Genomic DNA, 20,621 nt, shown 5'->3' on the forward strand with positions numbered 1-20,621 from the left:
TTTATTATATTAAAAATTATAAGAAATTATATTAATTTCTTTATTGTATATGTTATATAATATTTGATTACTATCTTATACATAATTATATAATTTATACTTATAAATATGATTTATTTGATAAATTATACTTTGCTAAATAATAAAATTGTTATGACTTTATTTTGAATAATTATTACATAGAATTCCTGAGTACCTTTGTAGCTAATTCGAATCTGGATAAGGTGAGTGGGGATGAATGAATATTAGGAGTTCTCTACAGGACTGCTTAAGGGTAGAAGGAAGGCAATTTCATTTCTTATGGAAAATGGAAATATCATATTAATCTCAAAGAAACACAAAAATAAGCTTTAACAATGGATCTTAAGCAGACTTTTGAATGTTTTTTAAAAAAGAGCAATGCGATGTTGAGGACATCACGAAAAAGAGTATAAACATCCCAAACAAAGATGACCTGACCTGGTCTTGATTCCTAAGTCAAATGCCCCAGAGAATAACTGGAGCCCAGAGCCCAGGTGAATTCTGCGGCCCAGGAATCATGTATTCTCCAGCTCATGTTCTTCAGTTTGTAGGTCGTGGCGTTTGTTAGTACTTGAAATTTCCAGCACCCTTGTGGTTACCCAAAATAGAAGGTGGTACAGAAGTCCAATTTGGAGTCTCAAAGGTGTGTTCAAATGTGTGCAACTGTTTTTAAAATAGGCCAAGTGGATAGATCTTAATCTGTAACATGAAAACAGAGTTCATGTTACAGAATGGCGGAGGCTCTGCAAGTTAGAACCAGGTTTGGCCACAGTGATGGGCACCGTTGGTGAAGAGCTTTCCAATTCCTTCTTCGCTTACCCAACATTATATGTGCAAATATAAGGGTGGCTTGGACTGAGTCTTTCTCTGTCTTTGCAGGTGAGATTCATTACAGGGTATAATTATAAAATTTACCAAATAAGTGTACCCTAATATAATGCTATAAAATGAATTCAGCTGCAGGTTTCTTTTTCAGAAGTTTTACAAGCAAGCCTTGTATGAATAATTTCTCTCTGAGAATTATCTCATTTCTGAAGTCATTTTTCTCATTATCTTAAATGGTGCTATTTTCCTTTGATAGTTGATTGATTCTGAGATCACACTGCTCTACTTGAGTGTCGGCTATGACTCAACTGAAATGTGCCTAATTTAAACTTTGAAGCACCAAATTTTATTTGTTTTTCTTTTTAGATATAGCCTATTAATTTCTTTCCCCCGCTGAATCCATTCTTACTAAAATTATTGCAAACCTCATTTTCTCTGTCGGTATCTCTTTTCTTCGTCTATGAAAACTTCTTTGTGTTGCCCCATTGACGCTATCACCTGATACTTAAATGAGTCTAGGATTGCGAATAGCATTAACAGCTAATTTAGTTCATCAGGGATTTGAATAGCAAGTCTCCAACAAAGCTGCTCCCAGGCAGAACAAAGCAGCAGTTGGTGCTGGAGCAGCCCTGGTGCTCATGGAACGGACCGGTAGGACCCGTGGAAACCCCTCTTCCGTCTCAGATCGGGAACATGCTGCCTGCACCATTTGATGTCATTTGCCCATTCACTGCAACAATGTTTCTTAGACCCTGGCCCTAGTCATGGCTTTAGCTGTGAAATCATCTTCAGCTCCCCAATTTTCAAAATGTGAAGGGGATGATTACCTAGGTTTTGTAATGTTCTTTCCAGCTATGATTCAAGGTTAAATGAAAAGTAAGAACTATAATATTCGTCCTGAAAGTCTCCAGACTAGGCCCTATTTAAGAAATGCTGTAGAGAAATGTGCGGTAGGAACAATACGGGAAGCCTGCCCGCCCACAATCTGCATTGCTGGATTTAGCCATAAAACCCAAGAGTACCCAAAGTGGAGGCACTTAGGATAGGGTGGAGACAGAATGGGAGGAGGGAGCCTCAGAGAGAAATGAGACGACCTGAATTTAATATAAAAACTTTTGTAAATTAAAATAGGAATCAGAGCTCACAGAAATCATAGGTCTAAAGTCATTATGATCTTCCTACAAGGTGAAAAAAAAATAGAGAGGCTATATAGAAACAGCCCCATGTAAGGATGCTATTTATAACCCCCTCAGCTTGCATAATGGTTTCTCTGTCCCTTACAGCTTATCTTTCCCTTCTAAATATGTGTGTGAAGAAGTTGTTGTCCTTTACGTCCTTTTTATTTAATCTGCTCCCCAGTGCATCAGTTCAGTTTGTCCATGCCAGTCTCTCTTAACTATTTTCACTTAAACAAGTCAGGCCTTCTATTCATTATTGCTGTTGTTTGAGCTTTCCATTCAGAGTATCCCTGGCTTGCTTTATTTGGTGTATATTCACTCAGTACATTCCAGCAACCAGCCACTGTGCTGGGAACTGGTTGTATTTTGTTTTTAAAGGAATCCTATCCTCAAGGAGCCTACCGTGTAGTAGGAAAAAAGAGGTAAACAGCAACAACAGCCTACTGACCCCGTCTTCTGCAACCACTTGATGGAGTAACCAATATTCATGCAAAGTCTCATTTAATCCTCTCAAAACCTCTCCAGAGAGATAGGTGGGGTTGTCTGCTATTTTTTTTCTTTTTCTTTTTATTATTTATAATTTTTTTTTTTTTTTTTCTTTGAGACATGAGCCTCAAAAAAAAAAAAAAAGAAAGAAAAAGAAAAAAAAAGGATGAACATCCAGATTGGAGTGCAGTGGCATGATCTTGGCTCACTGCAACCTTCACCTCCTGGGTTCAAGCAATTCTCCTGCCTCAGCCTCCCAAGTAGCTGGGATTACAGGCATGCGCCAGCACACATGGCTAATTTTGTATTTTAGTAGAGATAGGGTTTCACCATGTTGGCCAGGCTGGTCTTGAACTCCTGACCTCAAGCAATCTGCTTGCCTCGGCCTCCCAAAATGCTGGGATTACAGGCCTGAGCCATGATGCCCAGCCTGTCTGCTATTTATAGATAAGGAAATCCAGGCTCAGGGAGATTAAGTAACTCTCCCAAAGTGACATGGCTTGCCATGGGAGAAGCCACGCCTTGAGATCTGCTGTGCCTGGTTCCAAAGCCTCAGTTCTTTCCTTGCAATGTAATCACTGCTGTGATAGAGGGATACTTTTTCAATTACCATTCATTATAACCATAGTCAATCAATGTTAAGTTAGTGTGTATTTGTTTGTAACAATGTGGATAGGATTATAACTGTGCTCCTCCCACCTACCAAAGGAATGATAGACTTTCACAGGGCCTTACAAAGTCCATTCTTCTCTATTTCTTCCAGGTCATTTCTTTTAATGCTGCTATCTTTCCTCTTTAGCCTTCTCCACTTACTAAATGAAGCAATGATAACGCTGTTGCTCTAAGGAGACTGTTATGTCAAACATAGGACAAAGTGATTAGCTCAGATATGGGGATTTTCTTAATCCAGTTGTTTGACAGTCCCATGTATTCTTGTTTAAAATTAAAATAGACCAAAAAAAACCCAAAACATAAAACTTAGAGTGTGATCTATCTGAAATAAATGATAAGGAAATTAAATTCAATATCTAGGTGTGCCCAATCCATTTCCTTTTCCCCAACAGCAAAGTAAAAGTACCTATATTTTTGAAGATCAATTTGCAAATAATTTTTTTCTATGTAATGTAAACAAATTGTAGCTAATGATTCCAATGCGCCAGGTGTGGTTTTCCAGCATTATATTCTTCAACCCTCTTCTTAATGCTTTAAGGTAATGAGCACAATTCCCATTGCTCAGATGAGGAAAACGAGGCTCAGCGATTACACCCAAACCAGGGAGCTCATTAGGGGAAGAACCAGAAATTTAACTCAGAGCTCTTTTTTCTCTAAGCCCATGCTCTTAAGATGATGATGAAAACAGCAGCAACCAGCACGTAGGGAGTGCCTACTGTGTGTTGTTTAAGAGCTTTGCATATATTAACTCATTTAAGCCTCGCAACAATTATGAGTCAAGGACTACTACAGGGCTTATTTGGTGGGTAAGAGAACTGAAGCCCAAGAAGATGGTAGTAGCCACAGAAGCTGGCAACAATAGAGTCGGGTTTGATGGTGGTAGGTAACTACTGACCACGCTCTCAATCATTACACTTTAACACAGTTCTTGGCAAATGTGACTAGAAAGACACAATATTTATACGAGACTGTCTGTTATAAAACAGAATTGTTATGATTTATATTCATTTCTTCCATTCATGATCATCAGAAACCATGACACAGAAATGCTTAGAACAATTTCCATGTTGCGTGTGTATTTTTAACTTTGTTTAATTCTGAAAATTCACTGGCCGCCTAATCAAACTTGTCTTCCCCTCCATTACGACTGACAGCATTCACCGTTTTAAGAAACCGTCGTAAGATTCTTAAAGGTTTTTAACACTCAAAGCCAACACATTATGGCCTTGAATAATCTTTTCAAAATTGCTTTTTCTGTCCCAAGGACACATTTCATCATTCAATTTAGATTTTAAAAACTCCCTAAACTCCATCGAAGTGACCCTGTTCAAAGCGCTCTGAACAATGATCTGGCAGTGTCTACTGAGAACAGAATAAACAATGCGTTCCTGTTTTGTATTTCCTGTCGATTATTGCTGTGTTCTTATTTCTCTTGACATCACCAATCAGTAAATGGTTGTTTTAGAAAAAAGAGTCAACTACTTTACTATATTTACAGTCAAAAATATTCAAATGATGCAGCTCCCAGGGCGCTAGGCATATCGGCTCATTTTCATGGCAGTTTTGCTCCATTGGGAAATAACGGGCCGGAGACTTAATGCCGCAACTGTTGTAAGCATTAGTTGTTGATGTCCAGAAGTTCTTTCAAAACTTCTGGAACTATTTTTTAATAATATCTTAATGGCAGGCCTAATAGTTTATTGCTATCATTTAGCCAGTCTAATGTAATGAAAGTTGTTTTTAGATGATTGTTTTGGTTCTGTTTCTAGCTCTCATGGAACAGATTACCTCAACACAGTCATTTAACCAGGTTGGGTTTGCCTCAAATAACAAGAAATCCCACGGACAGGTAGCCCAGGGTAGGTTCTGCTCTGCCATCTCTCCATTAGCATGCACCCCCCTAGAATGACATCTGCATTTCAGTTTACAAAAAGAGGAGCACAACAAGGTTAGAAAGAAAAGGACAGCCAGGCGCGGTGGCTCACGCCTGGAATCCCAGCGCTTTGGGAGGCCAAGGCGGGCGGATCACGAGGTCAGGAGATCGAGACCATCCTGGCTAACATGGTGAAACCCCATCTCTACTAAAAATACAAAAAATTAGCTGGGCGCAGTGGCAGGCACCTGTAGTCCCAGCTACTCGGGAGGCTGAGGCAGGAGAATGGCGGGAACCCGGGAGGCGCAGCTTGCAGTGAGCCAAGATCGCGCCACTCACTCCAGCCTGGGCCACAGAGCAAGACTCTGTCTCAAAAAAGAAAGGAAAGGACAAGGAAGCCCTCTTCTCTGGAGGGTTAGTGTCATTACTGTGCGTGTGACATTTTCAGCAGGATGCCTTGCCTTTAGCTTATTGGTCAGAACAAACTGCAAGGAATCCGGGAAGGTCAGTTGCTAACTGGGCGTCTTGTCAGGATTCTGCAGTGAGGAAGACCGAGACTGCAAAATGGATCCTCAGGAGGCAGGAGGAAGTGTCTACCACACCTCTTACACACTTGACTTATTTTACAGAGTAATGAATATGGAAATAGTGACTTAATTGTAAAATAAAACATATCAGACAGAACCTCAAACTGAAAATGATCCTCAAAGGAATTCTTGCCACAGAAAGGAGGGCCCTTGCTGGAAGGTAAAAATGTGAGCATTTACTCTGATTCAGAGGGCAGCTTCCCGCCTCTCTGCCTGGATCCAAAATGTCCATCATGCGGGCAGGATATTCCTTCTCATGCCTGCCACTGAAGACCAGTCTACTTCTGCTTAGCCCTGAGGGTCTGAACAAAGACTTTGCTTTTTTTTTTTTTTAACTACAACATGGTTACTGATTTCTTAACGTGTCTCTCCCATGCCTTTTAGTTTAGTAGATTGACTTTGCTGGTTAAAGCATTCCCTTCCAGACTTTTCTGTATCATAATATACATAAAATCAAGAATATTTGCAGGCACAGAGGTAAACACATGAGGTTGCTAATAGCCAGAGGTGGCCAGTCCAGGAGCTTTAGCTGCCCAAGGCCTCACTTGGCCACCTGAGAACTGAGGAGATCAACAGTGTAGAACACTGTAGTTGTTGCCACACACAGAAGTAGAAAGGGTCTGGTTAGAAGACAGACAACATAGAAAATAGTTCTATGTCCAGTTGGGGTGGTGGCTCACGCATGTAATCCCAGCACTTTGGGAGGCCGAGGCAGGCAGATCATGAGGTCAGGAGATCGAGACCATCGTGGCTAACACAGTGAAACCCTGTCTCTACTAAAAATACAAAAAATTAGCCGAGCGAGGTGGCGGGCACCTGTGGTCCCAGCTGCTGGGGAGGCTGAGGCAGGAGAATGGCGTGAACCCGGGAGGCGGAGCTTGCAGTGAGCTGAGATCACGCCACTGCACTCCAGCCTGGGTGACAGAGAGAGACTCTGTCTCAAAAAGAAAAAAACAAGAAAGAAAATATTTGTGTGTCCAGTCTCTGAGGGTTTGTATTTCCAGCCTCATTCATTTAGGAAGAAGTTTTTCTCATGCACTTAGTATAAGAAATCTACAGTTCCTTCTAACTCTTGAATGCTGGTCAACTATCCTTCATTGTTCTTAATTCATCCTTTACCTTTGTGAGTTTCAAGGACAGTTTTCTAGCATGGTGTGTATTATGTACTATCCCTGCTAAATTAATTAACTCTGTGGTCATAGTAATTATGGAATTGTGCCATGGCTTGTTGATTAATTCATTCAGTTTTTTAATGTCTCAGAAAAGATACATTTCATGCTGTGTCTTGGTGATTTCAGAGTGTTTTACACATGTATAAAGAATAGATTTTAAAACATTGTTGGGCCATAGCAAGCTTTCCTCTGCCCAAGTGGTAGAAGAAATGTCTCCATAGCTCCTTTCAAATCAATGCAGCAGAGACCCAGCCCTCTCCTACCCCAGGCTTTGACCCCTGCTGTGTAGTCTGTGACACACAAAACTCTCCTTTTCTCTCCTGTTGATATTACTTGGCTATTTGCCAGAAAATAAGATTGCAAATCTCCAATCTTCTCAATCAGTGGCTATTCGTTCATTGTCTGTTTAAAACTTATGCATAATATGGCCATGAGAAAGAGTTTCATACCACTGGAATGACTATGGCCTGACCAGGTGGCATGGTTGGTGTGTCACTTTATACCTACCTGTCTGCTCATAAAACTACATTATAAATAACCACATAGGGTTTCAGGTGGTATAACTGCCAAGCAATAGGTAGACAAATACATAATGCTCTCAATAACCCTAATCAGAAGAAATGTTTATCAGGGACCTCACTCTACCCTAGTAGAGTATCACATGGTTGTGAAAAAGGTCTAGGAATATGATATGTGAATGCAAATAACTTGCTTTATTGAAATCTATTTTAGAATAAATGCAAATTAAGATAACAGAACACATTACATCCTGAAGGGAAAAGCAAGCAGCATCTGCGTCTTCAGATGGCTTCTAAACCACATAGGTAGCTACAAAGCAATATTTCAGAGAATCGTCTGGGTTGGAAACAGTTGCTTAATTAGAGCACATAATTTTTTGCTTTTTACATGATCAGATACTTTTTATTTCATAGGTTCTGATAAATATAGAACCAAAAAATGTACTCTTGTGTTGCTTCATGCCTTAGGCAGAACTTATTTAATCATTTACTATTCAGCAACTACGTATTGGCCCCTGTTGACATTGGGCCAGGCACAAATGCAATCCCTGTGTGAGGAATGTAAGTAATGTGAGGGGCAAGTGGGAGCTGATAGGCCGGTGGAGGAGAGGGGCTCCAGTCAATTACTCCAGCAAATTCAAGCAACTGAGCCCGAATTTAGAGGGAATGAGGAAGGTGATTCTTTACGAGTTTAAAAAAAAAAGGCGGGGAGTGGCGGGGCTACGCTGGTGGAGCAGGAAAGTCCTTCCTGAGGAAGACACTTGAAAGCTGGAGGTTGCATGGCATTCGCCAGTGGGCAGGGAAGGCGTTCCCATCAGAGTGAGCCATGCAAGCCAGGGCCCTGCATGAGGCACGGTCCAGGAATGGAAGGGAAGCTGGAGAGGCCAGAGGCAATGGCGCTGGGAGGAAGGCGGTGGAGATCTGGGTGGAAATGCTGCAGGACACCAGATTGTGCAGGGCCTTCAGTGGGCTGCATGGAAAAGACTTAGCTTCATGATTTTCATAGCAGATTTAGCGACCGTTGCATATGCTCAATTTCAAATGGAATAGAAATAACAAGAAAAGCTAAGTCATGGTTACGTAAACAGCAGAGGTGCTTTTTAAATACACAAAGAATTCAGGCAGCCAGTTTAAAACAAAGTTTCAGGCTGGGCGCAGTGGCTTACGCCTGTAATTCCAGCACTTTGTGAGGCCGAGGCAGGAGGAACACCTGAGGTTAGGAGTTAGAGACCAGTCTGACCAATATGGTGAAATCCGTCTCTACTAAAAATACAAAAAATAGCTGGGTGTGGTGGCACATGCCTGTAGTCCCAGTTACTTGGGAGGCTGAGGCAGGAGAATCGCTTGAACCCAGGAGGCAGAGGTTGCAGTGAGCCGAGATCACCCCATTGCACTCCAGTCTGGGTGACAGAGCAAAACTCCATCTCAAAAATAAACGAATAAATAAAATAAAATAAATAAAACAAAGTTTCAACTAGAAAATTGAGCTTAACAAAGATTTTAAGAAGTTATTTCTATATAATCTCTTTCAGTGATACTGGTCCTTTAACCATTTGTTAAGATTTTCTCCTCACTTGATAAACCCCAATCCCAGATAGTAAAATGGCACATGTGATGACAAATCGCCTCCTAAAACTTATTTGCTTAACATCAATAACCAGGCAGTAGAAGTCACCAGGTGCATGATCTGACTCCTTTCAAACAGTGCCGCCCACAGGTGTAAATCACGGCGACTGCCGAATGTAATCCAGATAAGCCCAAGCAAAAGCATAGGTTTAAGAGTCAGTAAGGCAGGTACAGTCCCATTCCTCTGCCTACTTTTCAGGGCACAAGTGTAGGGAGCTTGCATGACTGGTCTAAAGTCACTCAACATATGGGCTTTAGTTTCCTAGCCCAATGCATGCATGCATTGTTCAGCAAGTGGCATACCATGGGTGAGGTTCCTGTAGATGACCTGACAGATGCTTGCTACATGCATGAAGCTACCAGGTATCCTTATTTTTATTGCATATGCTTCACTTTGTTGAGTGTGGTTGAAGCAGGCAAGCATAAAAGATGTTACTCCAGGCCAGGTGCGGTGGCTCACACCTGTAATCCCAGCACTTTGGGAGCCCGAGGCACGTGGATCACCTGAGGTCGGGAGTTTGTGACCAGCCTGACCAACATGGAGAAATCCCATCTCTACTGAAAATACAAAATTAACCAGTTGTGGTGGTGCATGCCTGTAATCCCAGCTACTTGGGAGGCTGAGGCAGGAGAATCGCTTGAACCCGGGAGGTAGAGGTTGCAGTGAGCTGAGATTGTGCCATTGCACTCTAGCCTGGGCAACAAGAGCGAAACTCCATCTCAAAGAAAAAAAAAAGATGTTACATCCACTTAGTCTAGCCTTCATTTTGCTTACAATGTGCTTGACTTCAGTGTCCATGTCTTCTTTTAGTCAGCATTAGCTGATTTCTGTAGGAGAATCTGACTGCTCTTTCAGTATGTCTTTGAAACTCACGCCAGTGTTTGAGATGGTCTTGCTGCCTCTCCCTAAGCACTGAACTATTTGACTAAGAGAATGACACATTGTTCTCCTGGGATATTAGACAATGCTACTAGAATGACAGGGGCCAGGAAGATCTCTGAACGTCTATAGCACAACTCACTTTTCAAAGGACTGCAGGGGTAAAGAATGTTCTCTAGAAAACAATACTCATGGGAAAACTACATTTACTTCCTTCCTACTGGGATCCTCTCAAATAATAGGAAGTGATGAGGAATCAATTGAGAATTCTGTGCTCTCTTGGGAAAAAAATTTAAAACAACACTCAAAGAAACCTTCTAAATATATGTGTTCAAAAAATCATGCCCATGAAAGTCCCTGGAAATCACCACAGTATCTTTAAAAAATTACTAAATTTAGCCACATATGGAAATCTGCACAGATTTTCAAATATATTTTGATTATTTAACCAACATTCATATAAAATTTACAAAGCAGCAGACTTTTTCCATGGCCGTTTCAAATAACAATTTTCACCCTACAACAACTGAATACAGAAAGGTCTCATTACAGAGGAGGAAACTGAGGTATGGGGAGGCTAAGAAAGTGACCTACGGCTACAGCCACGCATAAGTGTCAGGATGAGGATTCGAACCCGGGCACCCTGACTCCAGACTCTCCACTCGGAAGTATTATGCACTTTTTAAAGTTTTCTGAAAGGACCAACCAAGAAAGTGAGAAGCAAAGCTGCAGATGGTTTCTGCATACAGAATTGGAAATTCCAAATGTTACCAGTGTGAGCCCAGATTCTCTCTTATAGTGAGGATTTTATTTTTACCAAGCTCTGTGAAACACGCAAAGCTCAGGTGCCGCCTGAAAATGTGAGAAGTCATTTGGCAAACGAATGAGGTTATTCAGACACACTCTTGAGGTTGGCGTGCTCATTTATTTAAGGCCGGAACAGAGGTGTAGTGAGTAACAGAAGGCCTCTCTACTCCAAAATATGGGTCTTTCTCACCAGTTCTAACACTTGTAGAGTTATTTGGGTTAACAAGATCCTCTTTTGGGATGGAAATACCCTCTAATATGGTTTGATCTGTGTCTACTATGCCTTAATGATGTAAAACCCTCTTGGTTTTTGTTAGGGAGGGAGAGAAAAAATACATTCAATGAATCTGACTTTCAGCACTTTCATCCTTTTGTTTCCCTCTTCATCTCTGTCCAAAAGATTATTCCTGTTCCAGCCTCTGAAACCAAACCTGTGGATATGTAGCGTTTAAGAAACTCAGTTCCCAGGGCTCCTGGGCCCACTTTGACGTATACCAGGGTTCTTTTAGCAAGGTCCTTATCTCTTTCCTCGGAGCCTGCATCTCTGCCCAGATAACTTACCCTAGGGTTCTAGCTTCTCCAAGACCGAGGCTGTGCTCTGCTTTACCCAGCCTTCCTTGAAAGGCCACACCCGGAGCAGCTGGGACTTCTGTCACACCTGCAGAGGCATGGAGGCCCCCTGCGTGGCCCTGGCTGTGTGCGTTTGACTCTCTTCACCCTAGCACAGGACCTGTCTTTCCAGCACCTGGCAGTCCCCAAGCATCTGCCCCCTCACTAGCAGGAGTGTCTGGTTTCTAGATCCTGGCCTTTCCACAGCCAGTCTGATGGGACTCCCAGTGCTGGCTTTAACCTGGAATCAGCTGTTCACGTATGCAGATGCTTGAGTCACATCCAGAGTCATTAAATCTGACTCTCTGGGGGCGGGGCCGGGCTACTGGTGTTTGTAAAAGTTTACCTTGTATTCACCCAGGGATGACAGACACTACTTTACATCAATTTCTCTCAAGTTTCAACATATTTCCACACAGCCCGGGGGTGTTGTGAAAATGCGCCGGCTGGCTCAGTAGGTCTGGGTGGGGCCTGAGCTTTTGTGTTTCTAACAAGATCCTAAGTGATGATGTTAATGTTGGTCCACGGACTGCTTTTTTAAGAAGCAAGGCCCAAGACCAGCGGTTCTCAAAGTGAGGTCAAGAATCACCTGGGAACTTCTTAGGGATGCAAAATTTCAGCGCCCCACCAGACCGACTGAATCAGACACTCAGGGGTGGACCCAGCAATCTGTTTTTACGAAGCTTCTGGGTCAGTGATGCTCACTACCTTTCGAGAACCATTGGCCTACATGGCACTGCCCCGTAGAAACAGAATGCAAGTCACATAGGCAGTTTTAAATGAGCTAGCAGTCAGATTTGAAAAAGTAAAAAAGAAACTAGTGAAATTAATTTTAGCAAAATATCCTATTTAACACACTGTGTCCAAAATACTGTCCTTTCAACACAATATACAAATTAATGTCATAATTTACATTCTTTTTTCAATACGCAGTCAATATAAAAATTATATGATAGTTTACATGTTTTAGGAAGAGAAAACATTTAATTTAATCTATTTTTATTTGTACGAGTTTGTGGGGTACAAGGAGAATTCTGTTACATGGATGTATCGTATACTGGTAAAGTCATAGATTTAATGAATGTATCCATCACCTGAATAATGAACATCGTACCCATTGAGTAATTTCTCATCATTCACCTTTTTTTTGTATAAAGACCTCAAAATCTAGCATGCATTTTACACTTACATGACATCTCAGTTTTGACTAGCCACATTTTAGGAGCTCAGTAGCCACATGTAGCCACCATATTGGATAGCAAAGCTTTACACTCACCGCAGAGATGATGGTACTGACTTCCATCAAATGCTTGCTGTGTGTCAGACATTACCCAGTTAAGCATTTTATGTGCATTTTTCCTGTGAGCCCTATGACAGCTCATTATTATCTCCGTTTTGTACGAGGGCGGGTTATGGTCATCTTTGTTTCCTTAATGCCATAGCTTCTCGAGGAAGGCCAATATTTAAATGCATTTTCCTTTGTGGTATAAACTATTATAAGAAGGAAAAGAAAAAAGCAATTAAAATAATGTGTTTATCTGAGGCTAGGCTTCCAATTCTTACCGGTAGAATTACCATTCCACATTGAGGCCAACAGAAACAAATATCCCATGTTAGATTGGCAGGTATTTAAGACATAGTAAAATGTGACCATTTAAAATAAATGAACAGAAAATGCATTATTCTAGAGTGATTTTTTAAAGCCTGGTATACATTTTAAAACGAAGTTGATCTTATTATAAAATTCAAATTAGAGATTTCAAAGTTAATTATGAATTTTTAAATTTGAAATAGAATTTTAATATAAGGTCTATTGAGCCAAAGGATTTCACTATTTTTAAATAGTACTTGAAATGGTAGTCATGTAACCCTTTTTTGTTTTTATGTGGCATAACCCTCAGTATTTTCCATAATCTATTTCAGTGTCTTTAATTGCAAAGAAAGAATTGAATTTGATATGAGCATCTAGCAACCAACCCTCACATTAATTATAAAATGTATCAGGGCCTTTTTTTTTTTTTGAGATGGAGTCTCACTCTGTTGTCCAGGCTGGAGTGCAGTGGTGCGATCTCGGCTCACTGCAACCTCCACCTCCCAGCTTCAAGCGATTCTTCTGCCTCAGCCTCCCGAGTAGCTGGAACTACAGGCACGTGCCACAGCGCCCAGCTAATTTTTTACATTTCTATTAGAGATGGGGTTTCACCATGTTAGCCAGGATGGTCTCAATCTCCTGACCTCGTGATCCACCCGCCTCGGCCTCCCAAAGTGCTGGGATTACAAGCATGAGCCACCGGCGGTTTTTTATACTGGATTCAGGTTGAAGACTCTCTTTTCATCTCCTGATGGAAAGCCTCTCTCAGTAGTACTTTCTGACTACCTAAGCATTCTTTTTGTTATGAAAAAACACAGGGATTTCATCTATGTGGAATGAAAGCGTTCATAAAAATACTTAACTGCTTCTTTGGTAGAAAGCAACTAATTTGCCTCCCTGGTGGTGTTGTAAAGGCACAATGACTCAATGCAGGCCTGAAGTTGATCTGATGACGCATAGTATCTTCCTTCATCCATAGTAGAAAGAAATCTCGGTCTTCAGCTGCCATGATGTGAATAGTCTCATCATGTAAAAAAGTCTGGAAAATACTTAAACATTCTGTTTTTATTTATTCTCGCTGCATCTGTGTGCGCTAAACCCCTGAAGGCAAGGACACTTCATTCTGCCCACCACTGTATTCCCAGAGTGCTTGGCTTATAGTAAGCTCTGAAGTGCTCACCAAATAACATTTGCTGAATGAATGAATGAATGAATGAATGAATACAACTTCTTAGTTTTTAATTCTAGAAACAAAATGAAGCCTCAGAGTTTATCAGTCATTGTCAGTGACCCAACCAGAATGATTTCTTCATTGGCCTGTGGAGGCCGCGGCAGGGGTCACTGTTTGTCTGCCTCATGTCACTGAATGGTTCCCAGTCTCTGCCAATAGATAAGAGGTGTCAACGCTTAACCCAGTAGCTTTCAAAAATAGCGTAGTTGATGAAACTGGAAATTTAGGTGCGGGATCTTTTAAGAAATGATTTGTCTTCATTCTTAAGAAGAATAGACTGGCAACAGATACTGCTGACCAGAAAGCACTCAACTATTTCTTAAGACCCCTTAGGAAATAGCAGAAGAAAAGCCTTCCTTCTCAATAAAGCATAAACAGGACATCTCATTTTCAATGAATCAGGTAATTCATATTGAAAACTTGAGGAGCACTGTGTTTCTTTAAGATTCCAGTCAACTTTGGGTTTGTTTTGTTTTCAATGGTGCTGGCAGTTTTCCTTAAAATTTAAATGAATATTTGCACAATGAACCAAGTTGTTGTGGGTTTCCTGGTTGGTGTTTTTTCCCCCCTGGAGTGGGGGGTGGTGATCTGGGCAAGGCATTTTCATCCCTTTGCAGACAACCCCGGCTGCTGTTAATGCTGAAAATAGCTCCAATGCTCTCAGAACAGTAGCACCACCCAGCAGCTGCGATTCTTTCCCTCTCTTACTTGCCTCTCTCTTGCCTTTTTTTCCTTCAGACACTTGGATTGGACTTAATCTTAAACCTCTGGAGTTCAAGACCTTTTAAAAAGGGCTAAATAAACAATCTCTACATGTAAAAGGCCACTGACTCCTACTTCCTCTGCATAGAGCAACAGTTGAACTCAGCTGCCTGTAGGTAAGATTTTTTATTCCGGAATTATTTAATTGTTTTCTGATATGTTCGTGACTAATGTCTTTAAAATAACTCACTTACAGTGGAAATAATCAGGAGAGTTGTGAACAGTTCCCAGGTAAACGTTGTGTTCCAGAATACAGCGGGAGCATCTGGGCGTGTTCGTGGCTGCACATTTTAAGCTTTGCTTAAAGCTCTCGCTATAGTGACCTGCAGCACAGACTTGACTATGACTGAACCACAGATCAGAGGTCTAATTAAGCCTGATTGCCAGAGCAATGAGAGGATCTTTCAGACATCATACTTTTGTTGTTTAGACTGCTTTATTTTTAACTTTCCGGGGCATTAAAAAAAAAAGAGACAGAGGAAAAAGATGCCATCCACCTGAGTAAAGAGAATATATATAAGTAATATTCTTTAAGGGCAACGAGCGAGCTGTATTGTGTAATATGCTTCTTTTATCACTGTTGCGTTCATTGCTCGTGTGGAATCAGAGTGGTTGATTTGGGGGTTTTGAGGATTTTATTTTTGATATTGTTGTTTTGTATGTTCCTAGCACATTTTAGGGGACGGTTTTGAGGATTCCTTACTCAGCTGAATAATTTTTGCTAAGTACATTTGCTGGCAGGTTTCTCTAACGTGACAATGTGATACTTTGGGTCAGTTTCGGTGGCTCCCTCTCCCCCTCATTATACTTGCACTTGACATTTTGCAAAGTACTTTGATCTGTGGACTTTAACTTTAAACACAGCATTTACTTTGATTGTGGCTATTTACTATGTTCAGTAAAATGTCTCCTTTTTTTTTTCCTTTTGGTTTAATGCTTTGATAGCATTTCCTTTCAATAATTTATTGGAGCTTTAGTTTTCCTCACGGATCTGTCTTAGGTTTTACTTCTAGAGGGACCCCCATTTGAAAGAAAAGTATTCTCTGGTAAAATTCCCCCAACACAGACTCCATGGCAGTTCATGGCCCCTGTCTGGCAGATGTGTAAGAGCAAGCAGCAAATGGCAGTGCCCAGAAGCCCGGGCTGGCTACCCTGCTGCCTCAGAATCTCCGTGTGCCTTGGGGCCCAACGGGTGCTTTTTTAAAACATGGATGCTGAAATCTTTGGAGGTCAGAGATACTTTTTTTTCAGAAAAGTTTATTGGTATCACAGGCCACATGTCAAAGGAAAGCATGCATTTTAACCACATAATGATCTTCTGAGTAACAAAAACAGAGGAAGAAATAACAAACAAAGAAAAAGAAAATTAAAATCAAAAGAAAACTGGGAAAAAAAACAAAAACAAAAAAAAACCCTCAGTAGCCAGAAGTCTGTTTTACAAGTGAAACTTCTGCTGTGTAAGGGATAAGGGATTTCTTAAAAATGTATTTCCTAAAATGGGCAAAATGTAGCACTTACTAGCCATTCAATCAACTTTGGAATATTCTCTTCATTGTAAAGAAGGCACAAGCATATATGACATTTCTTTCCCTTTTCTTTCCCACCCCAAGCACAAGGTATTTTCACAGTCCTCAGCCAAATGCAGAGTTTGACATTCGCTGGCAAACGGTCCCTGTGTGTTGTGTGTTCTGTTGAAGGTTAGGAATAGAATGAGCCTAATCCTGTCAGAAGACTGTTTAAGTCCCAGTCAAGGACGCTAGATCCTCAGCGCTGACGCAGTCTGCCCCTGTCCTCTGCACCTTGCTAAGAAGGACGGACGCAAGTGGCCACAGGGCAAGTCTCCAGAGCGGCGGAACTGTGGGGAAAGCTATGGCAGAGATCCCCCTGGATTAGGAGCAGATGCAATAGAATCTCCAAAATTTGGATTCATAGTAGAAAACCCGAGAGATGTTCAGTCTAATCTTTTAATTTCGCAAACCTGGGCATTTCATTGCCACTTTTCCCCTTCAAGTCTACATTATAAGAAGCATGTTAATCATTGCATTTATGTGTATGGTTAACATTTTAAATCCTCCCGTTATTTTGAGCCTGGACTTTGTGGGGGGCAGGGGGGTGGTCTAGCTAGAATACTCACTCCCCCTTAGTACTGGGAAGCCTTGGTCGCTGGGTGCAAATATATTGCTAGAGGTGATACTCCAGCAGTAAAATTAAAGGGCACCAGGATGAGATCTTTGTGGAGAATGGTGGGTGATCATTCCATTCCCAGGCAAGCCATTTTTTCCCCTGTTTTGTTTTGTTTTTCTTTCTGTTTCTCTTCACCCCTTAATTTTACGTTGAAACTCTGGACTGTTTGAATGTGAAACTTCAGGTGAAACGTAGCCAAAGCCGCCAAGTTTCACCCGGCTTCCACATGAAAGAAGTATTCTACCCAGCCTTGCACGAAACTTGGCCTGTGTTGCCAAAGGTTTCATGAATGTCAGTGAGCCTGAATTGGAAACATAACCCAAGGCCAGCTGACTTCTGGTGACTTTAGGCTTTATTGTATCAGTATAGAATCTGCTGAACAGGGACAGTCCTATTTCCACATCTTCTACTGTGGTTTCATGGGGGCACACCTTTTCCCCCAATAAACTCCCATTCATCTCATGATGTTTGAAAGCCAGGTTCCATCCTAATATGAATGTTTGTAGCCGTGGGATTGAAGCACTGGCAGATAGAGGTCTGCGTTTTAAATTCCAGCAGCCTGAGCCCCAGTGGTGTGAACATGTTGGTAGAATTCAGCTAAAGGAAGGAAGTCCTAGGAGAGCCATGGAATGCCTTTCTTTGCTTAAATATACCTCTGTGCTCGTGAGGAACAAACAGTAACATTTTGTCCAGGTCTATCCGCTTGACAGTACGCCTTTTGTTCCCTTTCCAAAGGTGGTGTCAAATATATTGGTGGAAAAATAATAAACTTCCAGATATTTTTTTCCTCCTGCTCAACTGATATACTCCAAGGGAACATTGCAAGCATTGAGAAGTTCAGTACTGTGGCTGGGAATGTAAGGTATACTGAGAATAAAGGAGCCCTCAGTGGAGGCAATGTCCCTCAGAAAAGCATGGTGACCTAGAGCTGATGTGGGTGTTAACAGTCACATGGGACCTGGATGGGAAGGTGTGTGTGTGTGTTTTCTGGGTCGGGGTAGTAGCGAGCAGAGAGGAAAAGGGGGATTTGTAAGCTTTGTTCAGCAAATCTATGACATCGAAAACAAAAATGATCAAGCCCAGGATCTGGAAACATTCTTTCGTAGATCATAGAAAATTTGTGTTGGCTGAATATTGACTTTTTTTGTTATTATTTTTCTCATTAGAGACACCAAGCATTAGGATTCCAGGCATAGTAAATAATCTCCAATAAAAATATGACCCATTGGGAGACATAGATCATTACAGGTAACTCCCGTGAGTCAGTCTCAGGAAGTTCCTCATGGTTCTCTGGCAGCTATGAAATGCTCGGCCACCCAGGACACTAAGATTTGACTTGTCCTTTTCTTAGTTGGAAGCTTTCTAAACTCATGTGAAGAATTTTCGTAAAAATGAATCTGTGGCCTCACTAAAGATTTAGACTCTCTTTGGTGAGATATATAGATATAGGTTTATTATAAAATTAAATTGCCATCAATTTTCATTTAAAATTTCATAGTCACTTATGTATTCAATGAAACAGACTTTCATTAAAGATATGGTTTGCATTTTAGCAGTGACGTGCAGTGGATGCCCTAGTAGGGAAAGCATTGGAAAAGCCAGCAATAACACAATTTGGAAGTGCTATATGTAGAAGCTGCTTTTTAGCACTGACTTCGCTAGTCACAGTGTAGCATTTATCAGCATATATGACTTTGATAGCCCCAGACTGGCACCATGAGCAGAGGAAAGGAAGATGTTCAAATGGAGGTTCTAGAGAAATCATTCAGAACCATCCCACAAGGAAGTTCTCACTAAAGATATCAAGGTATAAGGAGTTCAGTAGTTTTAAGATGTTCATCATCCATAACAAAACAGAAAAAGGGAAAGGATAGGCTGGGCGTGGTGGCTCATGCCTGTGACTCCAGCACATTGGGAGGCCGAGGCAGGTGAATCACTTGAGGTCAGGAGTTCGAGACCAGCCTGACCAACATGGTGAAACCCCATCTCTACTAAAAAAAAAAAAACAAAACAAAACAAAATTAGCCAGGTGTGATGGTGCACACCTATAATCTCAGCTACTTGGGAGGCTGAAGTGGGAGGATCGCTTGAACCTGGGAGGCAGAGGGTGCAGTGAGCTGAGATCCCACCATCGCACTCCAGCCTGGGCAACAAGAGTGAAACTCTGTCTAAAAAAAAAAAAAAAAAGAACAAACAAACAAGTGAAAAGATAAAATGCCAGGGAAAGGATTTAAAAAAAATAAATGAAAATTGAGAATCAACACCAAGCTAGTGTATGTGCAAATGTTTCTCTAAATCATTAAAATCTTATTTCAAGAAGACTTCATTTGTCATTTAAGAATGCAAAATCAGTGCTTTAAAATCTTTTGTGCTTAATTGACTGTCAGAAAAAAATGGAGTCCATGTAATATTTATTTATTTCTCAAGGATATATTATTACAGTCTACATTTACATATATAATGTACTTGTTTTCTTTTTTAAAAAAGTCAGTGTTTGATCAGGACGTGATGACACAAACAGTAACAGCAGTGGTCTCCCCTTTGCAGTACAGCAAAGAGGATTATTTATCAGAAGCAGATTAAACAGTTATTTCTAGAAGTCTTCATTCTCCAACCGAGTTTTATTAGTTATTTGGATATTATATTTTCTCTGAAATAAGAAGTAGTAGAGCCTGGGCATCCCTACTCTAAAAGTCTGAAATCCAAAATGTTCCAAAATCTGAAACGTTTTGAGCACCAACATGATGCCACGATTGGACAATGAAGATGACGTTAACACTGCAGAAAATGTGCAGACAGATGCCACAGTGACAATGTGATGGGCTAACCGAAGGACTACAGCAGAGGGCATTCATGACAGAATAAGCAGTCGTGTGTGTGGAAACTCAAAGAGAGACTTCTAAGACGAAAATCGCTGTTAATGAGGCAGATGACGCTGGAGAAAATCTTTTCAAAGCCATCCGGCAGAATGCCTCCTCATTTCTTAGAGGACCCGCTTCCTGGTCTGTCAACTGCTTCTGATGTTTCTTATCACCTAAAAAAGAAAAAAAATACAGTGTACAGTGGCCTTTTACTCAAAACATAGCATCATAGGGGTGACTGAAAGCCTGCATTGTTTGTTGCTGCTGTTGTCTAACAGCTGATAAAGGAAAATGGTCTTGTTCCTGTGCTGCTCAGTTACCTAAACACATTATTTTTCACTGTATTAATAGTATGTATTTTTACTGTTTAAAAAATAGTAGTATTAGGCTGGGCACAGGGGCTCAAGCCTGTAATCCCAGCACTTTGGGAGGTTGAGGTGGGTGGATCACCTGAGGTCGGGAAACCAGCCTGACCAACATGGAGAAACCCCGTCTCTACTAAAAATACAGAATTAGCCAGGCGTGGTGGTGTACACCTGTAATCCTAGCTACTCAGGAGGCTGAGGCAGAAGAGTCGCTTGAACCCAGGAGGTGGAGGTTGCAGTGAGCCGAGACGTGCCATTGCACTCCAGCCTGGGCAACAAAAGCAAGACTCTCTCTCAAAAAAAAAAAAAAATTGTAGTATTTTCTACTGTTAAGTACTTACATGTGAGTAAGAGCAGGAAAATGATTGCTTAT

At 41.1% G+C, this 20,621-nt stretch overlaps 1 protein-coding gene across 28 annotated transcripts in view; it reads left to right on the plus strand.

The window, feature by feature from the left end:
• The window catches only part of SORBS2 (sorbin and SH3 domain containing 2), a 235,415-nt gene that overhangs the window by 24,205 nt on the left and 190,589 nt on the right, over nucleotides 1-20,621 (plus strand). For 18 of the 28 annotated variants that reach the window (XM_017862581.1, XM_017862598.1, XM_017862588.1 and 15 more), the window contains exon 2: nucleotides 14,815-14,954. The gene's annotated coding sequence lies outside the window, so the exon portion shown is untranslated. Of the gene's footprint in view, nucleotides 1-14,814; nucleotides 14,955-20,621 lie in introns of those variants that run through there. The other 10 variants (XM_017862582.1, XM_017862599.1, XM_017862605.1 and 7 more) reach the window with 2 other exon arrangements.

This window comes from Rhinopithecus bieti, unplaced genomic scaffold, assembly GCF_001698545.2.
Source record: "Rhinopithecus bieti isolate Rb0 unplaced genomic scaffold, ASM169854v2 scaffold_56174, whole genome shotgun sequence".
NCBI classification, from domain to species: domain Eukaryota; kingdom Metazoa; phylum Chordata; class Mammalia; order Primates; family Cercopithecidae; genus Rhinopithecus; species Rhinopithecus bieti.